Source organism: Sarcophilus harrisii, chromosome 1 (genome assembly GCF_902635505.1).
Source record: "Sarcophilus harrisii chromosome 1, mSarHar1.11, whole genome shotgun sequence".
NCBI lineage: Eukaryota > Metazoa > Chordata > Mammalia > Dasyuromorphia > Dasyuridae > Sarcophilus > Sarcophilus harrisii.
Window position 1 is genome coordinate 709192005 of NC_045426.1, and position 24494 is coordinate 709216498.

At 59.8% G+C, this 24494-nt stretch overlaps 2 protein-coding genes across 2 annotated transcripts in view; one reads left to right on the forward strand and one right to left on the reverse strand.

Moving 5' to 3' along the window:
• Window positions 1-24494, reverse strand: part of RSPH14 (radial spoke head 14 homolog) — a 112628-nt gene that overhangs the window by 25133 nt on the left and 63001 nt on the right. The gene's annotated exons all lie outside the window — the stretch shown is intronic.
• GNAZ (G protein subunit alpha z) overlaps window positions 6550-24494 on the forward strand; it is a 45792-nt gene continuing 27847 nt past the window's right edge. Inside the window, exon 1 of the mRNA XM_031948956.1 lies at window positions 6550-7234. The gene's annotated coding sequence lies outside the window, so the exon portion shown is untranslated. The remainder of the gene's footprint in view (window positions 7235-24494) is intronic.

Genomic DNA, 24494 nt, shown 5'->3' on the forward strand with positions numbered 1-24494 from the left:
ATGTCTTGAGAACCCCCTGCGACGTCCGCCAACTTTCAGTGCCCTGCACATGGTCACTCAAACCTCGAGCTTCTCTGTCTCTGTCTCTTTGTCTCTGTCTCTCTCCCCCCTTTCCTTTTCTCTGTCTCTCTCTGTCTCTCAATGTTTCTGTCTCACACACACTCTGTCTGAATGTTTCACTGAATCTCTGGATGTTTCTCTCATACACATTCTCTGTCTCTCTGTCTCTCTGTTATCTCAGCAGATTTCAGCCGGTCCTTTTCAAACTAAAATCCCTCTCCTTAGAAGAAAACACCAGTAAGATCCAAGTCCCCCGTTTCTGTCTTCCCTCCCTCCAGGCCATCGCCCTCCCACCCGCTCCCAGCCTCCTTTTGGCTGTCCCGTACCCAGGGGAGGTAAAGCCCCCTCTGTGCTCGTGGGCATCCCCCGAAAGTTTCTGGCACCTCTGCTTCCGCACCCCCTTCTGTCCCTGAGGCAGCCCATGGAATGACAGAACCAGAAGGTGACCAGCGTGGGGTCCTGCCCGGAACTGCCGGGGAGTCCGGGAGCTGGGCCTGCATCCCACCGTGCGGCTGCCGAAGGGCCTTGGCCACATCCCTTCCCACCTCAGGCCTAGACTTCCAGGACCAGACCAGATACTCTCAAAGGCCCTTCCCATGGAAAGCTCATGAGGTCTCGACAAGGCCCAAAGGCATCTAGTCCGACTCTTCCACAAGGAAAGGGTCCCTCGGCTCCTGAGCCCTCAGAAGCCCGGCCCTCGATTCTTTTGTTAGGGAGCTTGTCGTCGGCCTCCTGGGAACTTCCCAGCGAAGCACAAGTTCCTTCTCCCACCAAACAGTCCCTCGGATAGATGAGCCTGACCAGCTCATCCTCACATGACCCTACCCCTGGCTGCCCCTCCTGGGTCCCCCTCCCCTTTCTCAGTGACCCCCCTGGAAGAGGGCGTGCCGCTTGAGCTGCTGGGTTGCAGGAGCCATGTTTCCCGGGCACAATCTGCCTGGGGAGGACATTGATCGCCCTCTTCCCTTTGAATGCTCGCCCTCCATTCAGGCATCCGGCATTCAACGGCAGCTCTTGCTACAGTCTCATGCTGAAGGCAGACCAGCCAGACTAGGGACAATGGCTCAGTCCTGGGCACTGCAGGGAGAGGGGACCTGGTAAAACTGGAGAATGGCCAGCAAAGGGCAGGTGAGGAGGCAAAGGACGCGGGGAAAGGACTCGGGGGAAGAGATGCTAAAGGGGGTGTGACTGTTTCCAAACAGTGTCACCTGGAAGAGAGACTGGACTTGCCGGGTTTGGCCCCAGGGCAAAGCCAGGAGCACAGGTGGTCAGCGCCCAAAGGGGCTGATTCAGGCCTCCTAATGTGTCAGCTCATTCTAGAATGAGAACCAGGCAGCCACCCTTCCCCCTCACTCCCATGCAGTTCAGAATACAATTTCTGGCCAAAGTGATTGAGAAACGCTACTTGGTGGTCCCGGCCACCAAAGCCGGTCCCAGCCATCAAAGCCACCAAAGCCGTCAGAGTGGAATGGGCGGCTTTGGGAGGCGAGTACGAATGACTTCTTGGGGATATTCCAGTGAATGAGAATTCCTGCTCAGCTACAGGCCCAAGCTGCTTCCCCAGAAGCTGGTCCCAAGCGGTAACCAAAGCCCGTAGAGATGGCGCCAAACGGAAGCCAGCTAGGAGCGGGAGGCACAAATTCCAATCCAGTTCTTTCAAGGGTCTCTTGCCCAGTTTCTCACATGGGTGTTCGAGTCCCTCCCTGCTCTTGCCTTGGCTCCACCCGTGGCCTCCCCTAGTGACTCACCTGTTCCCACGGCCCCACTTCCCACACACACACCCACAGAGAGATGCCCAGGTTCAGACCTCTAGCCCAGCCCCTCTCCTCAGTCCCATGTTTCTTTCTGAGAAGCAGACATTTCCACCACAAGCCAAGCTGATTATCTTTCTTCCCTCCATCCAACTCGTCCTTCTAAATTTGCCAACGACGCCTCCCACACCCAAAACCCGGAGCCGTCTCCCCTCTCCACCATCTCTCCCAGCCAAACCGCGTTAGCCAAAGTGCCGGCGTTGCCACCTCGGCAACACTTCTAGCATCCCTCCCTCCTCGCTGATCCAGGTTTTCACGGGCATCCTTGGGATTATTCCAGGACTTCCTAGCAGTCCTTCTCATCATTCCCAGGCAAGAAGCAGTCAGGAAATGATGGCCAAGTATCAGACCAAACAGGCCCTTAACCCAATGGCCTTACCTTCTAGCAGGAAAAATCAGAGACAGAGAGACAGACAGACACAGAGACAGAGAGAGACAGAGAGACAGAAAGAGACAGAGAATAGATAGAAGATGAGTATAAATACAAGGTAATTTGAGGATAGGCGACTGGTAACTTTAGAAGACTACAAAGGGTTCATGTGGAAGATACTTGAATGGAGCCATGAGGAAAAATGGAGTTGGGGCAGTTGGGGCAGTTGAGGCAGTGGCTAGAGCCCCAGCCCTGAAGTCAGAAGGACCCGAGTTCAAATCTGACCTCAGACACTTAACACTTCCTGGCTGTGTGACCCTGGGCAAGTCACTTAACCCCAATTGCCTCAGCAAAAAAAAAAGAAAGGAAGGAAGGAAGGAAGGAAGAAGAAGAAGAAAGAAGACAGAAGAAGAAGAAGAAGAAGAAGAAGAAGAAGAAGAAGAAGAAGAAGAAGAAGAAGAAGAAGAAGAAGAAGAAGAAGAAGAAGAAGAAAGGAGGAGAAGAAGAAGAAGAAGAAGAAGAAAGGAGGAGAAGAAAACTAGGAATTGTAAGAGACAGAGGGGAAGGAGAGCATCCCAGGTTGGGGTGGGGGCTGCAAAGACCCAAAGATGGGAAATGGAACACTGCACCTAAGTCACAATAAAAGGCCATGGATAAAGGGGAAGGGGCAGGAAGGCTGCAGAGGTGGTTTGGGGATGAGTCATACAGAGCTTTAAATGCCACACTGGAACTTATACTTGATCCGGAGGTGCTAGGGAGCCACTGAAGGTTATTAACAAGGAGAATGACCTTGGATCCGAACTTGCCAATTTGGCGAGTGTGGGGAGGGGGGCTGGACAGGACTGGTCAGGGACAGGGAGGGGGGGAGGGAGTCCTGAGCGAGGCTGGTGACTGGATGAATGAAGAGAGGAGTTAGATGGGACAAGACCAGGCGGCTGAATGGCTACATGTGGTGAGGGAGCAAGATGTCTTAGGGACATGTAGAAGAGGGAGGGGTTGGGGAGAAACAACCCCCTCCTCCCCCAAGTCATACTTTCCACTGCTCCTCACACTGAGATCTGATCATGCTCCAGCAGGAACAGGGCCTCTGGCTGTTTGCAAAGTCAAGCCCCTTTCACATGCCATTTGAGGCCCCCCGTCACTGGGCCCCCCCTCCCTTCCCTCCATCCCCCACGTCCCCCACTATGTTCAGTCTTGGCTCCATTTAATTCAACATTTATTAAGCGCCGAATGTGTGCCCGGCATTCTGCAGAGCATACAAGACCTCGATAAGACGTGGTTCCTCCAACGGGGGAGGGCGGCTAAGACAAACGCCCTGATTCTAATGCTCACTAATACACAGTAAGTGCATTAGAGACACAGAACTGCGGGAAGTCCTTGGGCGAAGGTCAGAGGCAAATGTGAGGAGCAGAGGGCCCCCTGGGAAGGGGAGCGTCCTTAGAGGCCGGCGCTCTGGGGGTAACAAGCAGCTGCCTGCTGCTGCCCGGCCCAGTGCTTGCTGGGAGCAAACCCAAGCCCTCCTCACTGCAGGTATCCCAGGCTCTGCCCCTGGCCGGACACGGCACCGCTCACCAGCGAGACTGCTCCCACTGCCTGGGATCTAGAGATGCCCCAGGAGGGCACCAGGGGCCAGAGGAGGCCGGGGAGAGTCTAACCCAGCCCATGCAGGCGCCAGGCCTCCCTGCCATTGACCACACTCTCCGAAGGGGGAGAACGCCTCTTCCACAGGCCTGCTGGGGAGCCCGCTCCTCCAGCCGAGTCAGGCCCCTCCAGAAGCACAGCGGCACCGGGGCTTGTGGCCCAAAGCAGTCCCAGGCTCCAATCTGGTCACCCCCTGCCTGCACTCCTCAGCCCAAGTGTTGACCCTGACACAGTCATTTCCCTTTCCTGGCTTCAGTCTTGTTCCCTGTAAAATGGGCCCGGTGGAATGAGACGGCTTCGGAGCTGTGGCCCTTGAATCTGCCCCCTGGAAGAGCTGCCCGGCTGGAGCCCAGCTTCCCCACACCGGGAGTGGCCGGCACAGGGCGAAGCCCCCTGGAGGCCTCAGCTACTCCCAACTTGGAGTCCTGGAATTGTCCCCAAGAAGGTGGCGACAGGCAGCGAGCCAGAGCTGACCAGCCGCCCAATCACTGGGGAGCCGGGAGAACGGGGGACAAGCTCTCTGCGTCACAAGGGAAATGGGCGCGGTGTCAGGCAGGCAGCTTCCCCCAGTCCTGCCTGCTGAACCGTTATATAGGCCACCCTCCCGTCATCTCCCTTAGGCACTGGCCCCGCCCATATAATGTCCCTGAGGGGCAGAGTAACCCCAGTGCCCAAATCCTGAAATGTCAGAGCTGAGATCGAGGGAAGAAAAGGAGGGAAAACTAAAAGGAAAGAAAGAGGGAGGGAGGAAGGAAAGGAAGGAAGGAAGGAAGGAAGGAAGGAAGGAAGGAAGGAAGGAAGGAAGGAAGGAAGGAAGGTAAGGAAGGAAGGAAGGAAGGAAGGAAGGAAGGAAGGAAGGAAGGAAGGGAAGAAGGAAAGGAAGGAAGGAAGGAAGGAAGGAAGGAAGGAAGGAAGGAAAGGAAGGAAGGAAGGGAAGGAAGGAAAGGAAGGAAGAGAGGGAGGGAGAGAGAAGGGATGGGAGGGAGGAAAGGAGAGACTTGAGAAACTTTCCTCTTCTTTGCAGAGACAGAGGGATATCGTGTCCATCCATTCTCGGTCATGTCTGACTCGGTGACCCCATTGGCCGCCCTCTGGGCACATCACTAGAGCGGTTTGCCATTTTCTTCCCTAGTTCATTTCACAGATGAGGAAACAGAGGCCAGCGGGGTTAAGTGACTGAGCCAGGGTCACCCAGCCAACACGTGCCCGAGCGCAGATTTGGGAAGATCCTCCCGACTGGGAGCCCAGTTACCCCTCCGGCCGCTGCACCGCCCCAGGGCTGAGCAGCTGATTTATCTCCCCCCTCTCGCGCTTCCTCTGTGGCGCTGCCCAGGAGAAGGGAAGAGAGATGCTCAGAAATGGAGCTGCCCGAAAAACTGGGAAACATTTGGGGGATAAAATCAAACAAGTTCTTTTCCTCATAAAATAAAGGAAACGAGGGAGGAGGAAGGAGAGGAGGACGGGAGGAGGAGAGGGGGGCCTTGCGGGGGGGGGGCCGTGCACAGGGAGGCAGGGGGAAGGGGGCGGGGGACGCTGGGTAAGGGAACAGGTAGCAGGGCCGTTAGTGCCGGGAGCCCAAGGCGGGAGCCGCAGGCGGGGGAGGTGCCGTGGGTGGGACCTGATTTGGGGGGTGGGGGGGACACGTGCAGATCCGGGTTTCGGGCGCGCCCGCGGGGCCGCCGAGCGGGGGAAAGCGGCTGCAAAGTAAGGAGAGCGGCTGGGAGCCTATGGCAGCAGCGCGAGGAAGAGGTGAGGAGAACTTCCACCGGCACAGCCGCCGCGTGAGTGGCGGACGGGAAAGCCGGCCAGTGATTGGCCGAGGGGCGCGGGGGACGGGGGGGCCGGCGCTGCCCATCTGGGTCACTGAGAGGTGAGTGGGACCCTCAGGAGGGACGGGCCCGGGGGAGCCCCCGCGGGGGCGGGGTGAGGGCGGCCGGAGCAGAAGCTCCCGGGAGGCCCCGGGGGACCAGGGATGGGGCAGGGGACAGGGCAGCACCCGCGGGCGCCGCGGTGAACCGTCGGGGAGAAGCCCGAGCGCGGGAAGTCCCCGGGGGAGACCGAGGCAGCCCTAGCGGGGAGGAAGGGCCCAGAGAGGCCGAGGCGCCGGGGAGGGACTGGTGGCCAGCAACGTCCCCCGGGAGGGGGAGGAGGGAGGAGGGGAAGAGAGGCGGGAAGAGGGAGAGCGGGGGAGGGGGGGGGACTGAGAAAAGGCCGCTGGGTTTTCGGAACCGTCGGCAGCCTCGGAGAAGCCGCCGCAAGAGGGGGCCAGGCCAGGCCGACAGCCCGCCGGGCCGAGGCGCAGGCTTCGCTGGGAGGGAGGGGCCGGGGAAAGGGCCCCGGACTGAGGCCGCAGGGTCAGGTTCTTGTCCTTGCCGCCCGTGTGACCTTGGGCTTGTCTCTTGCATAGTGAGCGGAGCGCTTGGGACCAGGGTCTCCGACAGCGGGAATCTCTGACACGGGTTGATCAGACGCTGGGGAAAGCGGGGCGGGGCGGGGGGAGGGAGCGGGGGGAACGACCGTAAAACCCTGCCGTGGCCTGTCGGGAAAGCGCTGCGTCTTCCCTGACACGGGGGAGGGGGCGGGGGGAAGACGGGGTCTGCAGACTGCCTCGTCCCCGCCCCCCGGGCTGCTTGTCATCCCGCCCCCGGCGCCCGTTCCCCGCGCAGCCCACGGAAAACAAGCGCTACCATCCAGCGCCTGGGGCTGCAGAGCCGAGAGGGGAGGGGGAGGCAAAGGGGGGGGTACTTAGCCCCGCCCCGCCCCGCCCTCCCAGGCCTGCCATTGGGCCGCTCGAGCAGCAATCGGCTCCCGGCGGCCGGCACCGCCCAATCTGGGCTCGGGGCGGGGGGAGTCGCTGCCCGGGCTCGGAGGGGGGAGCAGGCGGCTCCCGGCGCAGGGCGCAGCTCTGGGGCTCGGGCGTGCGGGGCTCGCGGTCGCCCCCGTCCCTCCCGCTTCCTTCACTTCCCCTCCCCCCCGCGCCCGCCCCCGCCCCGAGCGGCCCGGCTCCGGCTGTCACCTGTGCCCCGGCCCGAGCCCCCGCGCTCCCCTGGGCGCGGGCCCGAGAGCGCCCAGCCCGGCCGGCTCCGGACGATTAGTGGTTATTTATAGCGAGGGGCGGCGAGGGGAGGGGGCGGCGGGGGAGGAGCCGCGGAGGGAGGCCGGCCAGCGCGCTCCCGCCCGCCCGCCCGCCTGCCCCAGCTCTCCCGGGCCGGGCTGGGCCGGGCTGGGCCGGGCCGCGGGCTCCGACTCCGCGTCCTTCGGCGGCATCGAGGACCCGAGCGCCCGGCAGGAGGCCAGGAGGCGGCGGCACGTGGGCCCCGGGCCGGGAGCTGGAGGGGCTGCGCGCCCAGAGGTGAGTGCGAGCCGGGAGTCGGGAGGCTCCGCAGCGCGGACTGAGCGGGGCCTGGCTGGGCTGCGCCGGGCTGGGCTGGGCTGGGCCGGGCTGGGCTGGGCCGGGCTGCGCCGGGAGCTGTCCGGGGGCGGGGGTGCTGGAGACGGGCTCGCGCCGCGCTCGCTGTGCCCGCAGGAACAAAGAGGGGGCGGGGGCGGGGGCGCTGGGAGAAGAGGGGGATCCTCCCGGCCCGGCCCCCCCTCCGGCCTGGCCCTGAACCCTGGCCTTGGGGCTAATCCCGCCCGGCTAATCCAGGCCCGCGGCCGCCGGGCTCGGGCAGCTCCAGACCCGACCTCTCGCTGCCCTCGCCTCGGACCCGTCCCCGGCGGTCCCAGTGTAAGAACCGACCCGCGCCCCCCCCCGGGCACCTCCCTTCTCGGCCGCAGCCTCGCCCCCTGCGCGGAGACCCTTAGGCGCCCCCCCTTTGGGCCCCCCCGCCCCGTGTTCCCGGCCCGCTGAGAGCCTGCGACCTGGGGCCCGACGGCGGGCAGGTCGCGGCCTCCCGGGGCCCCGGAAAATGGCCGGGCCTGAGGCAGGGGGGCCGGGCTGGGGAGGTCGCCCTGGCGGTTCCGACTCATCCCCCGGCAGCAGGAAGAGCGATGCGGCCACAGGCGACTGCAGGCTCTCAGACCTGTTTTGTAAGGTGGTTGTGGGGGAGGGGACGAGAGAAGGCTTAGAAGGATGTTCTGGGCTGGAGTTCAACACGGAACCCCCGATGTTGGCTTTCTGGGCAGCAGCGTTGGGTGTAGCCCCGGGGCTAAGGGGGCAGGGAGGTCCTGGGCCGCTGTTTGCAGGGGAGATGAGCCAGCGGGGGCATCGGGAGCGATCTTGGGCCTGCCATTGGTCCCTCTCCCTGGGTTCCATTGCAGTGGGTGTGGTGGCACTCCATGAACAGATGATGCCTTTGGGAGCTCAGGAGGAGCCGAGCCTGAGCTCAGGAGACGCCCCCCCCCCCCCAGCGTCTGAGATGGGGGCTTGGGCTGCCCGGGATCTTGCCCCGAACGACGTTGTCGGGTAGCCTGGGCCCGGAGCTGTACCAGGAAGCCAGCGCTGGGATAACACAGGCTGGAATGGCCCCAAATCCCAGAGGGACTGGGACCGGACCGAGAGCTTACAAGCCTGAACTGGTTACTGAGAGGAATTAGAAATGTGGGGGCCGGGACCCCCCTCCATCTGTACCTTGGTGCTCCTGTGTCAGAATTCTGGGGCTCAAGCCGGCCCTGGGAGGGCGGGCGGGCAGGAGGAGGGGCAGCTGTCAAGGAGTACATTACCCCATGACATATGGCTAGACTTGTGTCCTGTTCTTCCTGGCCTGTGGCATTTTCCCTCGGAAATGGCACTGACAGGAGTGAGTGTACAGATGGGGAAGGTACTGGTCAAAGGCTCTCAGTGAATGCTAGGAGATTCCTGCAAGTGAAGGCTCATCTGTGGGATAGAGGGGTTGCAGGGGCCAGTCTGGGTGCCTTGGAGCCAGTCTGGGCACAGTGAGACAGAGGCGCCACGGGGGCCAGCCTGGGCACTGTGAGACAGAGAGGCCACAGGGGCCAGCCTGGACACTGTGGGGCAGAGGGGTTGTGGGGGCCAGTCTGGGCGCCTTGGGATAGAGGAGTTGCAGGGGCCAGTCTGGGACCTGTGGGGCTGCTCTCCCCAAGGGGATGGTTCACATTTTGTGATCCCTTAACTTCAAGGCATAAACAGCTGGAGAGAAACCGCTGGTATAGAGAAAGCTTGCTTCGTCAGCCTAAGTTAAGGTTAAGCACAGCGAGGAGTCAGCCCCCAATAAGGACTGACCGGGGGGGCCCTCTGGTTTCCTCAAATGTAAAATGATGTTGGATGGCCCGATGTCTGAGGTACCCAGGCAGCAAAGACATTCTGGGTCTCCAGAACCAGCCCCGCTCTTAACAGTCTCTATTTTAAGGCCCCTCCTAGTTCTGACATTCTGTTTCCAAGGTCCCACCCACCTGTGAGAAGCTCATAGGCCCCTCCCAGCTGTTATTCTGGATCCTCAGGCCTGCTTCACACTCCATGTTCTAGCATCCTTCCCAGCCCTGACATTTCTTGTTCTAGCATCCTTCCCAGCTCCGACATCCCATGGTCTCTTTCAGATTTTAAGATGATCTATCCCAGGATCTTTTCTCTGTGAATCACACTCTGGCCTCCCTCCCTCTGGGACAATAATAAATGTTTTTATTGTTAAACTGCTTTTGTATCTATTCCTTCCTCCCTCCCTTGATCCTTAGCTCCAGTGGAGGCTGGGATATGCTGAGAATGAGGATCAGGGCCTGCCTGTAGGGAGCTCCTCATCTAGTGGGGGAGGCTGGACCGGTACAAAACTTTGGCTGGGGGGAAGGGAGGGATCCGGGCCTACAGAAGGTAAATGAAGGGCTGATGGCGTGCCAGGGAGGGAGGAGGGCAGCGATCGGGGAAGCCTTCCTGAATTAAGTGGCTGGGAAAGAAGGGACGCAACGGGCCAAGGCTGCAGGTAGAGAGCTGGGAGAGATTCCAGGAAGAGAGGATGGCATGAACAATGAGGAGGAGAAGGCAGGCTTAGCGTGGCTGGGGAGTCACAGTTGGAGAAAATGGAGGGCAGGCCAGGCTGGAATGGTGGAGGGCCCTAAATGCTGGACTTTCCAGCCCAGGCTGGGAACCCAGCAAGAGCTTTTGAGAAGGGGAATGACATGATTAGAACTGGGCTTTGGGATGGGAAAACATCAGTGTGTGCAGGGGGACAGAGAACAGAGACTGGGAGATCAGTGAGTTGCAGTAATCCCAACGGGAGCTAACGAGGACCTAGAATGGGAGCTAATAAGGACCTAGACTAGGAACTAATGAGGACCTAGAATGGGAGTTAACGAGGACCTAGACCAAGGTGCTGATCACGGGGATAGGAGCCATTTGCTGCAAAGGAAACTGATTTGGATGCTGGAGGGGGGGGAAGAGAAGGTGTCAAAGAACCCAGGGTTTTTGCCTGTCGGTCAGGGAGGGCCGTGACCATGAACAAGCTAGGGAAAGTTCAGAGGCTCGCACTGTGAGATGGAGGAGTCTGAGGGGCGAGTGAGACATTGAAGACATTATGAGGACTTTTGTTTGGACTTTGTGGATGATGGTCTGGAGCCCGAGTAGCCAGGGCAGGAGGTGGGAAATGGAGGGACAGAGTCTCTGCCTGGGGGGCCTTGGAGGGATATCCCTGTGGAGATCATACCCTGAAGGGATCAGGGCCAAGGAAAGGCCACAGTTAGGGGACCAGCAGGCTCAAGAGGGAGCAGAGTATAAGGCAAAGAGCTTCCCACTCAAAGCTGAGAGACTAGTTTGTCATTCTAGGCCACTAGGGGCGCCATAAAATGCAGTCAGGCCTGGAGTCAAATCCTTCCTGAGTTCAAATCCAGTCTCAGACACTCACTAGGCGCGTGACTCTGGCCAAGTCCCGAAACCCCGTCTGCCTCAGTTTCCTCATCTGCAAAATGATCTGGAGAAGGAAATGGCAAAGCACGCCGGGATCTCTGCCAAGAAAACTTCAAATGGGATCACACAGAGAGGGACACGACTGAAATGATTGAACCAAAGCAGTTTCCTGATCCTGCCTCTGTCGCTATCCCCCTGTAAAATCCTTAGCAAACCCCTTCTCTTCTCCGGCCTTCCCTGTATCTCAGAGAACAGGAGAGATGGGGGGGGACCATCCAGTCCGGTTGGAATGTCCCAGAATCCCCCGTCCCTTGTGCCTGACGAGGGGTGGAGCGGTCGCCTGGGTCTCTAAGATTTCTCGCAGTTCTGACATTCTCTGGCTCCGTGATACCAGCAAAGGGCCAGGAAAGGAGCGGGCGGGTGGGGGGGGGGCGGACTGAGCCAGGACTGCGCTGCTGTGGAACGGCTCTGGGGGGGGAGGGGCTCCAAGATGGCAGCCCGCCTTGGCTTCCCTGTTGGGTTATAGTCTCCGGAGGGCCGTGGCCAGCTGCTGCTGCGCTTAGCCTGTCCCCCTTGCAGGGCTTGGTGAGTGCTGCTGGTCTCTCGATGGATTTCAGCAAAATTGTCAGTTCTGGAACCGAGGCCCAGAGCAGCACACGTGGCCTCCTCACAGGGCAGGGGAAGGACATTTGAATTTCCGGGTGACTCTGGGTTACCCGTGGAGAATGGGGCAGGAACAGAGAGGCCTTTTCAGTGTGGTTGGGGGTGAGGGATGGGAAAAAGGCAGGCTGGGAAGCCGGGGGCGGCCCTGGACCAGGCTTGAGGGTTCCATTCTAAAGCCAAATGGTTAGAGCTGCATTTTTGCTGGGCACTGGGTCAGACACAGGTTTTCCATGATGTCTGGGGCCTTTCTCCTTCCAAGGCCATGATGTGTGTGCTAGTTTTCTGAATTTTGTGTGTTTTATGTGCATGTATAAGGACCCTCGGGCACAGCACCCCCTTCTCCCTTCTTGGGCGGCTGACAAAATGGCTTCCACTTTCTGGGTCTCCCACCCGACGTTTGAGGATTTTGGAGGTATTGTAGGGAGTGTGATGGTGTCTGTGGGGAGCGGGAGCTCCCGTTAGCACACCTCTGGAGCTAAGCCGGGGGGGGGGGAAATCCACCTTTCCTCTCCCTTTCTCCCTTACTTTTGGGCATCCCAGGAGGAAAAATCCCCCTCTCTGGGAGTCCGAGTCTGGAGCCGTTCTCACATATCTCCTGGAGGATCTGGAAAGGCTGGCAACCATATCTGCCCCCGGGTCTTGGGGACCCCCCTTTTCACCCCGGAGAACTCAGAGCTCAGAGGGCTGGGCTAGCTATGGAGCAGCTTCATGAACTCTCCGAGCCTTAATTTCCTCCTCATTAATTATCTCATCAAACCAATGTCTGTAAAGTGCTTAGCACAGAGTAGGTGCTTCATAAAAGCTTCTTCCCTTTCCCTTTCTCTCCTACCAGAAAGATGGCATCAATTAATACTTAGCCCAGTGCACCTCACGGGGTTGTTATAGAGATTAAATGAAATAATGGCCACAGTGGTGCCGGGAACCACAAGCGCATTGTGCCCGCTGGAAGCTTTCGTATGGGGAGGACGGGGCCAGCTCAGCGGGGACGTGGCTCGAGAGACGGGCGCTGGCTGGGAGGCAGGAGACCCGGGCCCCGATCCTGTTCTTTATCGACTAACCAGGCTCTCGGACACATCGTTCAGCCCCGTTTCCTCGTCTATGAAAGGAGGGGGTTGGACAAGATGCTTTAAGGTCCCTTCCAGCTCCGTAGCCTGCGAGTCAAAGACCTGAATATTGTGCCCAGTACGCACACATGTGTACACTCACACACGCACTCACTCACACTCTCACACACACACACACACACACACACACACACATGTGCAGGCTGGACCTTGGCAGGAGGAAGACGCCGGCAGGCCTCCCAGGGCCAGGATGAAGAGGGGCCCCCAAAGGCCCTTCAGGGTTAGCTGAAGCAGCAGGGGAGGCAGAGCAGCCCCTGAGATCGGGGCAGGGAGGCTGTTTCCCATCTGAAGAGGGTCTCTCAGAGGAAAGCGCTCACCCCTCCTGCTGGGGCCCAGGGGGCCTAGTGACAGAGAGGGACGTGAGGAGGAGGAGGAAGACGGGCTCGGTGTGGGGAGGACCGTCCAGCTCTGCAAGAGTAGCAAGGGGCTGCAGAGAGAGAGGCGGGCTCCCAGAAGGGTGGCGCACTGGCGTGAAGGGGAGGAGGGCAGGCCAAGGAGGCCATGGCTTTGGGGAGCCGACGGAGGGGCCAGGTTCCTTCCTGCTCTGAGGTCTGGGACCCTTTGGCCCCCCTCCTGTCTGTCACCCCCAATTCCATCCCAGTTGAGGCCCCTAAAAGGGCGCAGGCAGGAGAAGGGCCCTCCTTCTGGGGGGAGGGGGCATCTCTGCTTTCCTGCGGCGCCGCCAGCCTCCCAACCCGCATTCGCCGAGCACCCATCAGGCTTCCCCAGAGAGTCACGTGTATTGCCGAGGCTCCAATCTGTAATCATTAACTTCTGCTTCCCTTCGGCTGCGTCTCTGCCCTGCTTTTCCCGAAGGTGCCCAATCATTCACACATGATTTCTCATCTCAGAAAAGAGGAAATGGCCCAGGGCCGTCTGGGGGATTTCTGACAGCCGCTGCAGCAGCTCAGGAGCGGCTCCTTCCCTTTGGGCTCCTCCCCACCTTGCCTCCTGGGTCCGGAGGGCCGGTGCCCCTCCCGTGGCTGCTTTCCCATGAGGCCCCCGGGCCTCTGCTGAGCCACTGCACACTGTGGCCCCGGCCTCCCGGCCTCCCTGCCCTCATCTTCCTCAGAGAGACGCGCACGTATATTCCTAAGGCGCAGCAGGCTTGTGGCTCCCCCAGGATAAAACCCTTCAGCCCGGCATACAGGGCCCCTCTCCAGCCTGGTTCCCCGTCCTTCCGCTTCATGTCACCTGCTCCTTCCCTCTTTCCTGCCCTCTCTCATCAACCTGTACCCACTGGGCGATCAGCAGACATCTAGGACAGGCTTTTGGGGTGTCAGATGCTCTGCAGGCCGCCGTGGAACTTCTCTTCTCCCCCTCAGCCCCTCCGTGAAGCCTTCCCCGACTCCTCCCCCAGCTGCAAGCTCTCTCCGTTTTCCTGGAGGATTCGGTCTGGTTCTGCCCCTTGCTCCCCATCCCATCTTGCATGACACATATCTGCACATGGCAGGACACATATGATTCGTCCTCCTTGTCCAACAGGGCGGGGCTCACGGTATTCCCGGCCCCAGGCCCCCCACAGCACAGGTAATTGGGAAACATTTCATTCTCTCTCACCTGGGCCGTCAACCCCCCCACCTCCAGCCCTGGTCCCCTCCTTCCTAAATGAACTCCCCCAGCTCTCAAACACCCATGATCCCCTGCACCCTGGCTCCCAGACACCCGTGATCCCCTGCACCCTGGCTCCCAGACACCCGTGATCCCCTGCACCCCAGCTCTTCCAAGCTGCCTGAGCAGAGCTTCCTCGGTGCCTTGGATCAGCTCCAAACTGCCCAGAGGGAGCCGGGGGTTCTTGGGGAGTTTCCCTCCCTCTGCTCAATCCTCCATGGGAGGACCATGGGGAAGAGCTCCCCTTTGGAGTGCTTCAGCATCGCCAAGTGCTCCCCTCAGAGGAACGCCTGGAGGGAGAGAGGGAATGCAGGGATTCATTTCCTCACTTGGCAGATGGAGAGACTGAGGCTCAACATGGAGGCAGGACTCGCCTGCATTTTTCCACAGCAAATGAAGCCCTGTCGATGGTTCAGCCCCTCCTCTGCCACACAGGCTGGAGGCCCCAAGCCCGGCACTTCATTTGCCCCGGGGAGCATGTGAGAGGAGCCGACCTGTGCTCCCTCTCTCTCCTCCCAGGACAATGGCTCAGGCCAGGAGTGGCAGCTGCCCGGAGGTGATAAGCTTCTCGTTAGACATCAGGGACTCCTGTGGCCTAACTGGGCCTCCCTGCCCCCTTCCTCACCCTGACACGTTAACCTCGGTGTCGGCTCAGACTCTGGCGCGCCTCTGCTCAAACGCCTTCCGTAGCTCCCCGCTGCCTCTGAGACAGAGCCCACGGTCCCGAGCCTGGCTTTCAGGAGCTGCCACGGCGGGACTCCCATCTGGCTCTGCGGCTTGCATCCCCCTGTGACATCCCCACACTGACCCGGCTCCCCTTCCACGGGCCTGCTTGTGGCCCTGCTCTCCAGGGCTGGCTGGGGACTAACGCCCTGCCCCCCATCATTAGGGCCCCCCACTATTCTGTCCCCCTTTGCGAATGCACCCCCCCACGTGTGGTTTCCCCATGAGCCTCGGGAGGGCAGGGAGTCCCCCCCCCCCGGCCCGTGGGCAGCAGCAGCAGGTACAAGCTGGGACCCCGGCTGAGCCCACCCCGGTCAGTCTGCGTGTAGCAGGGCCGGCCCCGGACCCCAAGGGCCCCCATGGCCGCCCGGCAGCCCAATGGGAGCGGTTCTGAGCAGCGGGGCGGTGGGAGCCGCCGAACAAAAGCTCCTCGCTGCCGAGAGGGCCGCCGCCTCACCTGCCCCCGGCCCGGCTCTCCCGGGGCCGCCTCCTTACTTAGCCCAAGCCGGGGCAGAGCGCCGGGGAAGGGGAGGGCTCAGCGGCACTGCCAGGCAGGCGGCCCCTCGGGGGGCTTGCAGAGCAGCAGGGACAGAGCCAGAGGGAGGCGATGCCCATTTAGGGTTAGGGTTATGGCCCCCTCTGTTTGCCCTAAGGCCCTTCAAGCCCCTCCCCCTGCCCACATCCGAGTCTGCGACCCCTGTGCCGCCAGCCTGAAGACTCCCAGGGACCCCCGTGCTCTCCCCCTCCCCCCTCCGCTTCCTTCAATAGAGCAATTTTCGCAGTTGCCGCCTTTTGGGTGAGGGAGAGTCGCCAGACATGAGTCCCTGGACACGACTTCAGAACAGCCCCCCCCCCCCTTTTATAAATGGCGAGAATAGGCCGCTAGGAGGCGGTGTGGGTGAGGACCAGCCCTGGAGTCAGGAGGACCGGAGTTCAAATCCGGCCTCAGACACTTAACGCTGCCTGGCTGTGTGACCCTGGGCGAGTCACTTACCCCCGATCGCCTCAGGGGAAAAATAAATGGATGATGGTTGGGTGGATGAATAAGATGGCGAGGCGGCTGGATCTCCGAAGACGCCCGTGTTTGGGAGGGGCAGAGGCCGGGGTCTGGCACGGGGGGCGCCCATTTGGGCTCCGGCTCCCGCTCTGTGGGCGAGTCCCCGTGGCTCTGGGCGCGGGGGTTGGGCGGCCTCACTCCCAGCATGCCCCGGGCCCAGGGGGCCCCTCGCCCCGGGCTGAGGCAAGGAGCGAGCGCTCCTCCTCTCCTCCCGGAGCCGGAGCCGCAGGCGGCATCGTGGGCCGAGAAGGAAACCGAGGCTCCGACCCGGGAGTAAGATGCGCCTTCTCAGGCCGAGGGCCCAACCCGTCTCACCGTCACTCGTGGCGAGCCCTGGGCCCGGGCAGTGGTGACCGGATCCTCGGAAGCTGGGGACGGATGTGGTCAGTGCCCCGGGGGGGGGGGGCTATGTGCCAGGCTCCCTGGCAGGAGGGGCGGCTTCGACCAGAGAAGGCGATGGCATGGAGACGGGGCAGCGCCAGCCACGTAGGGGGAGGGGAGGCTGGGAGGGGGCAGCCCGTGCGTCTGGGCCATGGGAGGGGGAGGGCCGGGACCCCGGCCCGGGGGAGGGGCCCTCAGCCGGCCGAGCTCCCGGCTTCACTTTGTCTCTCCGGGTGACGGGCAGCCCGGAATGAGAGGGAAGCTGCCCGCTGGCCTCTGGCGGCCGCTTCAAAGCAAAATCAGACTCGTGCTTGGGGCTTTAGCGACTGGTCCCGAGGCCCCGGGCAGTGAACTCGCACCCGTCCCGCCATCCCTGGGCCGCCCGGCCCTGCCTGGTGTGTCATCACACACTTGGGGCAAAAGTCTGGCTCTGATTTTTAGCCCAGAAAAGCCCCAATAATCCCCGAGGAAATCTGCAGCTGGGGTCCCAAGCAGCCTCGGGGCAGCCTCAAATCCCAAACAAGAGAGGGGAGAGTCCAGTGGCTCCTGCCCCAAGGGCCCAATTTCTGGGGCAATTCTAAGGGCACCATCTTAGAACAAGCTGGAGACCTCCCTGAGAAAGGTGATTAGGGGAAGGGACCAGAAACCGGGCCGGGCTGGACTCAGACCAGGGAGGAGCCGGGCCTGCTAGTGCCTGATCTGCCCTTGGCCTGTGCCCATGGAGCTTGGGAGCCTGGGGGCCTGCTGTCCCCCCCATCAGACTGGGAGCCCCCGAGGGCAGGGCCCCTTTGCCTTTCTCTGTGTGCCCACCCTGGCACGGTACGTGGCACAGGGCAAGCAAAAGTTCACATTTCCTGACAGTGTGGCCCCCCTAGGGCTTGCCTCCGGTGGGCATTCTGAGGCTCAGGCTCCTCCCAGTTCTGCTATTTTCTCTCCCAAGGCTTCCATGTCCCATGTCTGAAAGCCCCTCCCGGTTCTGAGGCCCTTCTTCCCAGCCTCCTCTCCCGTCCTTCCCAGCTCTAAGGCCCCCTGGGCTCTCCCACGGGACTACTGGGACCAGCCGGACTTTCTGAGCCCGGGCAAACAGGAGGGCGACCCGGGGGGAGCAGAAGGCCTGGTCAGTCAGTCCGGCACGCACAGGCACCAAGGAACCACGCAATCATTTGGATTAAGGGGCGGCCGAGGCCCAAGGAAAGGGGGCGCAGCTGGCCCGAAGGCTTCCCAGCCGAGCCGGCCCGTTCTGGGGCTCTGGAAGCTCGGAGCCGGGCGGGACGCTGCCTTCCAGAGCCGCTCCCCACTGTGCCCAAGAGAGCAGGACGTTCCTTTGGCAGAAGGACGGGGGGCAGGGGAAGGAATAGGGCCTAGAGCTCAGGGACCTATGGGCCCCCCCACAATGGTTGAGGGTGCTTTACAGCACCCACCCCTCCCCCTTCCCAGCTGAGAAGGAGCCAGCCATCCTCCCGACTTCTGACACCTTCCAGGCCCAAGTCCAAGGCCTTCTTCCTCCCCAACCCCTTAGAGCCAATCAGCTTATCCATCCCATTGCTTACACGCGTAGCTGGTGGGCTGTGGGGGGCCACGGGCCCCCAGAGAGGACGGGGGCTCAGCCACGGAGGGAAGAGAAAGTGTGGAGGGGCCAGAAGTAACAAATGCTGCCAGAGGAGAAAGGGGGCAGCCTTAGGGAGCCTGACCCAGTACCACAGTCTCCTCATTTGATCCTCATCAAAGCCCTGCAAGGTCAGTGCAATCAGTAACCCCATTTTACAGTTGAGGAAACTGAGTCACACAGGGATCGGGGCTTGCCCAGGGTCACTCTGCTAGAAAGTGTCAGCATCAGGATTTGAACTCGGGTCTCTGCCCCCTTGTCCAGCAAGCTATCTATGGCACCCCCAGCCGCCTTTAAGGCACTTCTGGACCAGAGACCTACATCCCAGCCACCAGGGGAGCAGCTCTGGGGCATTCAGCCACCCTACGGCGCTCTGAGCCACAGCCCAGGGCTGACCAGCCCCCTGCACGGCCCTCGGGCCCTTTCCACCACCTGCCCGACAGCGAGGGACTCCACATCCAGCCTCCATCTTCCCTCTTCCCATCCTGCCTTGCTGGGAGAAGGCAGGCTCCAGGTTACTTGGCTTCTGCCCACCACATGACTCCCGCTCAGTAAGTGGGGATGTTGGGCTCCGTGTCCCAGGTTCTCCTCCCCTCTCAGTCTCCAGTCCTGTATCTGCCCAGCGCACAATGGGTGCTTTGTACCAAGAATGGGAGAGCCGGAAGGAGCCTCAGACAGTCTGGGCCTGGACCGTTCCCCCTCTGTGGCGGCTCCTGGCTGCTTCTTGTGGGATTTGCCGTCCCTGAATGACGGAAGCTCCCCTGGGCTGCAGCTGCTGGCTCTCAGTCCCTTCCGCCCCACCCTAGTCCTCTCCCTCACGGTCCTCAGCTCCCCCTTCGCTCCAAGAGGTCTCCCCGTCAGTGACACCTCCGAGGCTCGGACCTGGGCTCAGTCTCCCTTCAGGACGGTCAGTGGGTACCTGCATCCTCCTGGAGGGCCACGGTTCTCTGGCCCTGGTGACCGCAGCTTCCGGGCAGCCCCTGGGATTGGCAGAGGAGCCAGAAGAGCTCCCTCCTCAGTCAGCTTTGAGAACAAATTGGAGAAGGCAAAGCCTCAGCCCCTCCCCTTGCTCTTCTTAAATTTTGTTCTTTATGCCCCTGTGCTTTGAATTCTACGGCTCTTCCTTCCGGAGCTCAGGAAGCCGGCCTTGTCACAGGGCCTACCCAGGGACAGCAGCAGAAGCCCGAGCCCACGGGGCCATACAGGGATGGCTCCCCAGGGCCCGTTCCCCTCCTCCGCACCCTGCAGGGAAGGCCATGGCTGACCTGGCTCCTGACCTCCCTGCGGCTGGTCCCGGCCCCCTCCTCCCCCAAATCATCGCTCTGCTGCAGTGCCCCCACCACAGAACAGCAGCTGCCCGGGCCGCGAGGTCCTTCCTACGCCTTCTGTCCAACATGGGCAAACTCCATTAAGGGGCTGCCGTTCGGTGCGCTCTGACCACGCCGGCTCTGGGACGGCCAAGAGCTTCTTTAGCCGGCGGGCGGGGTGTCCAGTGAGAGGGGGCCGTCACCGAGAGCTGCAAGGCCGACTGCTTCCATGCCGCCTTCCGCAGATTGTGCACGACGACGATCACGACAAGGACGACGACAATCACAAGGATGTCAGTGATCACAACAATCACAAGAATAATGACAATCACAAGGACGACTGCGGTCACAAGGACGACGACGATCACGACAAGGATGACGATGGGTGACTCCCTTGTTGCTGGGGCCCTTTGCACTCTGGGGGGAGGGGGAGGCAGCCACAAACAGCCCAGGCCATCTTAGGCTGCCCGCGGAGGGGGCCAGCCCCTCACCCTCTGGGGAGCTCGAGCCCATGCAGTAGAAAGTCCAGGGACAAATGAGCAGAAGTGGGCAGCTCAGCTGGTGGCTGGATGTGGAGCCGGGTTCAAAGGATTCAATGAAGGCCCGGGGGCTGAGACACAAGTGGGGATGCATCATCATTTCTGTCTGCAGGAGGAGGCTGAGAGGGGCCTTCTACCTTCAGCCTCGAGGTTCTGGATGTTCGGCCCTGGGGGCTCATTCGTGACTGGGGCTCCCAACCCAAAGGGCATGAAGTCCTCCCTCAGATCTGGAAGGGACCTCAGAGATCAATGAAAGAACCACGGGCCAGAGCGCCCAGAGGAGGACATTCGGCATTGGAATGGAAGGCCGTGGCGTCCAACTCCAGAGGCAGGAGCAGCCTGAGCCCAGAGCCTCCGGGGACGGCCCCTGGAGTGGTCGAGGGACCTTGAGCAGTCTGACTCTGGACACTGCCTGTCTGGGGTCAGTCTGCACGTGGCTGTGGGCACGTCCTCGAGGGGCAAAGGCTTGGTACAGCTTGGCACGGTGCCCAAGTCCTCATCACTACAACCACCGGCTGCCCACCCAAGTCCTTCAGTCATTTCAGCGCAAGGTCTTCTTGGGAAGACCCCTCCGGCTCATTTCCAGGGTGATGACTCTGAGCAAACAGGGCAAAGGGATCTCCAGGATCACAGCCAGCAAGTGTCTGAGGCCAGATCTGAATGTTGGGCCCCTGAGCCACCTAGCACCATTAGGTCCTGGATAAATGCTTATCAGCTGCTCCCTCCCATTTGAATCCCTCCAGCAATGGGGAGGTCACTCCTTTCTTGGGTAGCAGCCACACTTTGCCCCCTACACCCTTGGTCTAGAAGCCCAGCTACCCCTTCTCCCCCTCTCCCCCCCCTGCCCTCCTGCTCCAACGCTTCATCTCGGCACCCGACAGACCACAAGCTCCATAAAGAGAGACTCCTGGGATGGCCGGCTGCCCTGGGGACGGCCACCACCGAGTGGATCCAGAACTCGGCCTGCTTTGTTTTTTTACCATGATCGCCTCTTAGATCCAGAGGGCCGAGCCTGGATTAGTGAGGGCGGCTGTCAGAGGGAGGGAGGAAGGAAGGATGGATGGATGATGAAAAAGCATCTCTGAAGCCCTCTCTGTGCCATCCTGAGCTGCAGATACAAATACAAAAGGGAGACAGTTCCTGGCCTTCAGGAGCTCACACTCTACACCCCATCCCATATTTAGGGAACCATGGCCAGGGAGGGTGCTTTGGTCTGGGGAGTCGCTAGGACCGGGAACAGACCGAGGAGGCGGATATACTTTATCAGAAGCAATGGAAAGGCTGGTTTGAATGCTGTCCTGTGAGAAATCGGGGTGGGCTGCCTGGGTCCAACTGGCCCTCCCTCATCGGGATGGGACAGCCACAGGCCGGGGTTCCAAGTCAGGTGCCTGAGCCCCTCCAAGGCTTGATCTCCGGGGCCCCCTTAGAGGCTGTGACAGCAACAGTGTCAGGTCTGGGGCCAGGCCCAGGGAGAAGGGGGCAAAAGCTCACTCTGATTGCCTGCGAAGAGCACAGACTGGTAGTACGAGAATAAAGCCCAGGGCAAACGACTTATCAGGAAAGAATTCTAACTAACGCAGGAAATGGACCATTGTGCCAGGGTGGCTGTCCAGGAGGGTACTGGGGGCTCAGTCCTTCTTAGTGCTTGAGACAACTTGTGGTGTCAGGAAGAACCACACTCCGGTGCTGGGCGACAGCCTGGGGGGGTGCCAGGCCACTGCAGCAAAGCCGAGCCGGGCTCTGGCTCCTTCCGGGTTTGGGTTGTTCTGCGCCGTTTGTGTCTCTGTCCTGGGCGGGGCTGGGGCTCAAAGGGCATCCCACGCTAAAGGGACGGACAGCGGGGAGAGCCTGTTTCCGCTGCCACCGTTTGGGCCTTCCTGGCCCTTTCCTCCCGTCCAGCCGGCTGCTTTGTACAAAGTGGATCCGGGTACTGTGAGCATGAGTGCTGGGTTCAAATCCTAGCTGCTCTTAGTAGCTGTGCGACCCTTGGATTTTCATGTTCTCTTCTGTAGAGAGAGGGAGGAAGAGGAGAAGCTCCCTTCTTCCCATGGCATTCTGGGAAACTTCACCTAGCAACCGTGCAGAGAAAGGGGATATAAGCCAAGGACAAGTCTCATTCTCACTCTGGAGAGGAAAATGGGACCTGTTAGGAGAGGTTGGGGAATGAGCCAGGTGGAAGCTGAGGGGAAAGAGGGCAGAGCCAGGTTTGGAGAGGAAGGGGACCCAGGAAGGAAGGCTCCCGCCTCTGACAGGTCTAGTCTCTTTTCCAGTAGCTGACCCCCTATATACCCCAACTCTGACATTCTGGTAGTCTCTAAAGCAAGGGCCCTTGGGACCCCAAGGCATGGCCCTGAGGGGACAGTGGGGTCGGCTCATCGTGGGGCTCGTCTCCACCAAGCCCTTCCCACCTTCCCCACCATTGCCCTGGCCTCCCAAGGGGCAGCCGAGTCCCGTTTCAGAACTTCTTCTCTAGATGGGGGCCCCCGACTGCTCATAGCCTAATGATTGCATGGGTCCACAGCAGCAGATGGACATCTGCCGCTCCAGTGTCCTGGATTTGCCTTCCCTCCCAGGCAGGGGTTACCACATAAATGCCCAACCCCATGGGGCAAGTGAGTGCGAGTGGGAGCCAGCAGGACACGCCCCCTTCCCAGACATCCCTCTTGTGGAACAGGACGCCCTGAGACTTCCTCCATCTCCCAGGATTTGGTTCACTCCCACCCCCACCAAGCCCAGTCACAAACTCTTCCATGGTCACCTCCCCATCTGGCACCAGGTCAGCCTTGTCCCAGGATGAACTCCACTCTCCCCTGGTCCAATGCACCCTCCACCCAGCTGTCACCCTAATGGTCCTAAAGCACAGGTCTGACCATGTCATTCCCCTACTCGAGCAGCTCCCTACTGATTTTAGGGTAAAATGGGGTTCGTTTAAGTTTTAAGACGTACATAATTATCCATACAATAGCACATGTGTATAATTTAAATAAATATGCAAATATTGGGGTATATGCTCAAAACGTTTTCGACGGGGTACACACCTATTCTGAAGCCCCTTCCAGCATGATAGTGTCTGTTCTAAGGTTCCAGTGATCTGTAGTGTTCTATGCTGTGTGTTCTAAATGACCCTGACCCTCCTTTTGGCACGGGTGATCATCTGACTCATCAGCGGCCTGTCCCTGGAGCCCGTCACCATTTGGGTGTAGCGAAGCTGTCTCTAGGGCTGCCCCCAAGGTGTTTCCCTGGGCAGGTGACTTGATATAGAGGAGGGCAGCGGCGTGTACAAAGAGCACCAGTTGTCCACTGAGGTTCTCCAAACTGATCCCCAAGACGAGGCAGTGAAGAGCGGTAGTTGTGATTTTAAATCGGTAATCCCACCGGCTGCAATGATTGCTTGAAGACTCTGCCCATCTCTCCCTAAAGAGGGACCCCTTTGGCTGTGCTCACTGACGGAGGCTCCAGCCTCTGGCTAGATTGTATGGTTTCCTCATTCCCCTCCACGGAGTCTTTGTGCTCGTATACTTGTTTACTTCTCTCTGCTCAGTCCAAAGAACTGCCAGGACTCGTTTCCTGCGGCTGATTCAATATTCCTGGAGTAATGCTATCAAGGCCTACATCTGGTCTTGGTGGGATAGGGACCAGGAGAAAGGGTAAGAGACCCACAGAGCGTCAGAACTGCAAGGGACCCAAAAGCCTTCTCTGGCTTATGCCCAGTGAGCAGCCAGGAGCAGCAAAGCCTCTTGGGATAATCTCTGTGAAGCTGCTGGAACCCAATGCAAACCCAGAACATCACTGGAAAGAGATGGGTTTGCAGAAGTACAACTCCCAGAAGGACAAAGCACCGGCTCAGATTTTCTCTGTGGGTCCTGGCTGATGGCGGCACTGTGATGGGGCAGAAGTCCTGCACCTGGATACTGAGTCCCCGAAGAAGTGAACAAGAACAAGAACCTGGCCAAGCAGCCGGCCCTTTTAGGCCTCCGAGTTCCTGATCGAGCAAATCTCTTGAATCCTGGGAGCTGTTCTGAACACAGCTGGCAGGCTTCTACCTCTGCTTCCTCACAATGAAAACATGGCAGCAAAGGTCAGCTGGTGCTTCAGATGAAGAAAGTGCTATGTCCGGCGGTGGCTGTCGGTCACCTGAAGATGGCCGACGATGAGGCTGTTGACTACATCCACTTGGCTGTTAATTTACTCGTTTCTTTACAAAAGAAAAGTGACAAAATGTGAGGGGATTTTATATCAAGAGCACCACGGACAAGCCTCAGTGTCTTTATTAAATCAACATAGTGTTAAGAAATGGCAAGAGCTGCTAATAAATGAATGAAGAAAGCTACTAAAAAATCGTCCTTAGAACAGAAAATCCATCTAGGACACGCCTGAGATGCTAAAATGCCAACAGGGAATGTTGGATGTCAGAGCTCGGAAGGATTCTGGATCAGATACAACTTCAAAAGTTGGGAGGAACCTTAGAATATAGAACATGGAGCTGGAAAAGACCTCAGAGAACTGGTCCAGAATTTTTAACCTCTGGTCAGTTGGTCAGTAAGTACTTATTAAATACATTGGGGCTAACTGTACTTAAATAAATTAGGTACAGTACTAACAGAAAGCGTTCAGTCCTTTTTAGTCATGTCCAAGTCTCTGTGACCCCATTTGGGGTTATCTTGGCCAAGATACTGGAGGGGTTTGCCATTTTCTTCTCCAGCTCATTTTACAGATGAGGAAACTGAGGTAAACAGGGTTAAGTACCTTTTCAGGTCACACAACTATTAAGCATCCAAGGTCAGATGTCAACTCACTTCTTCCTGACT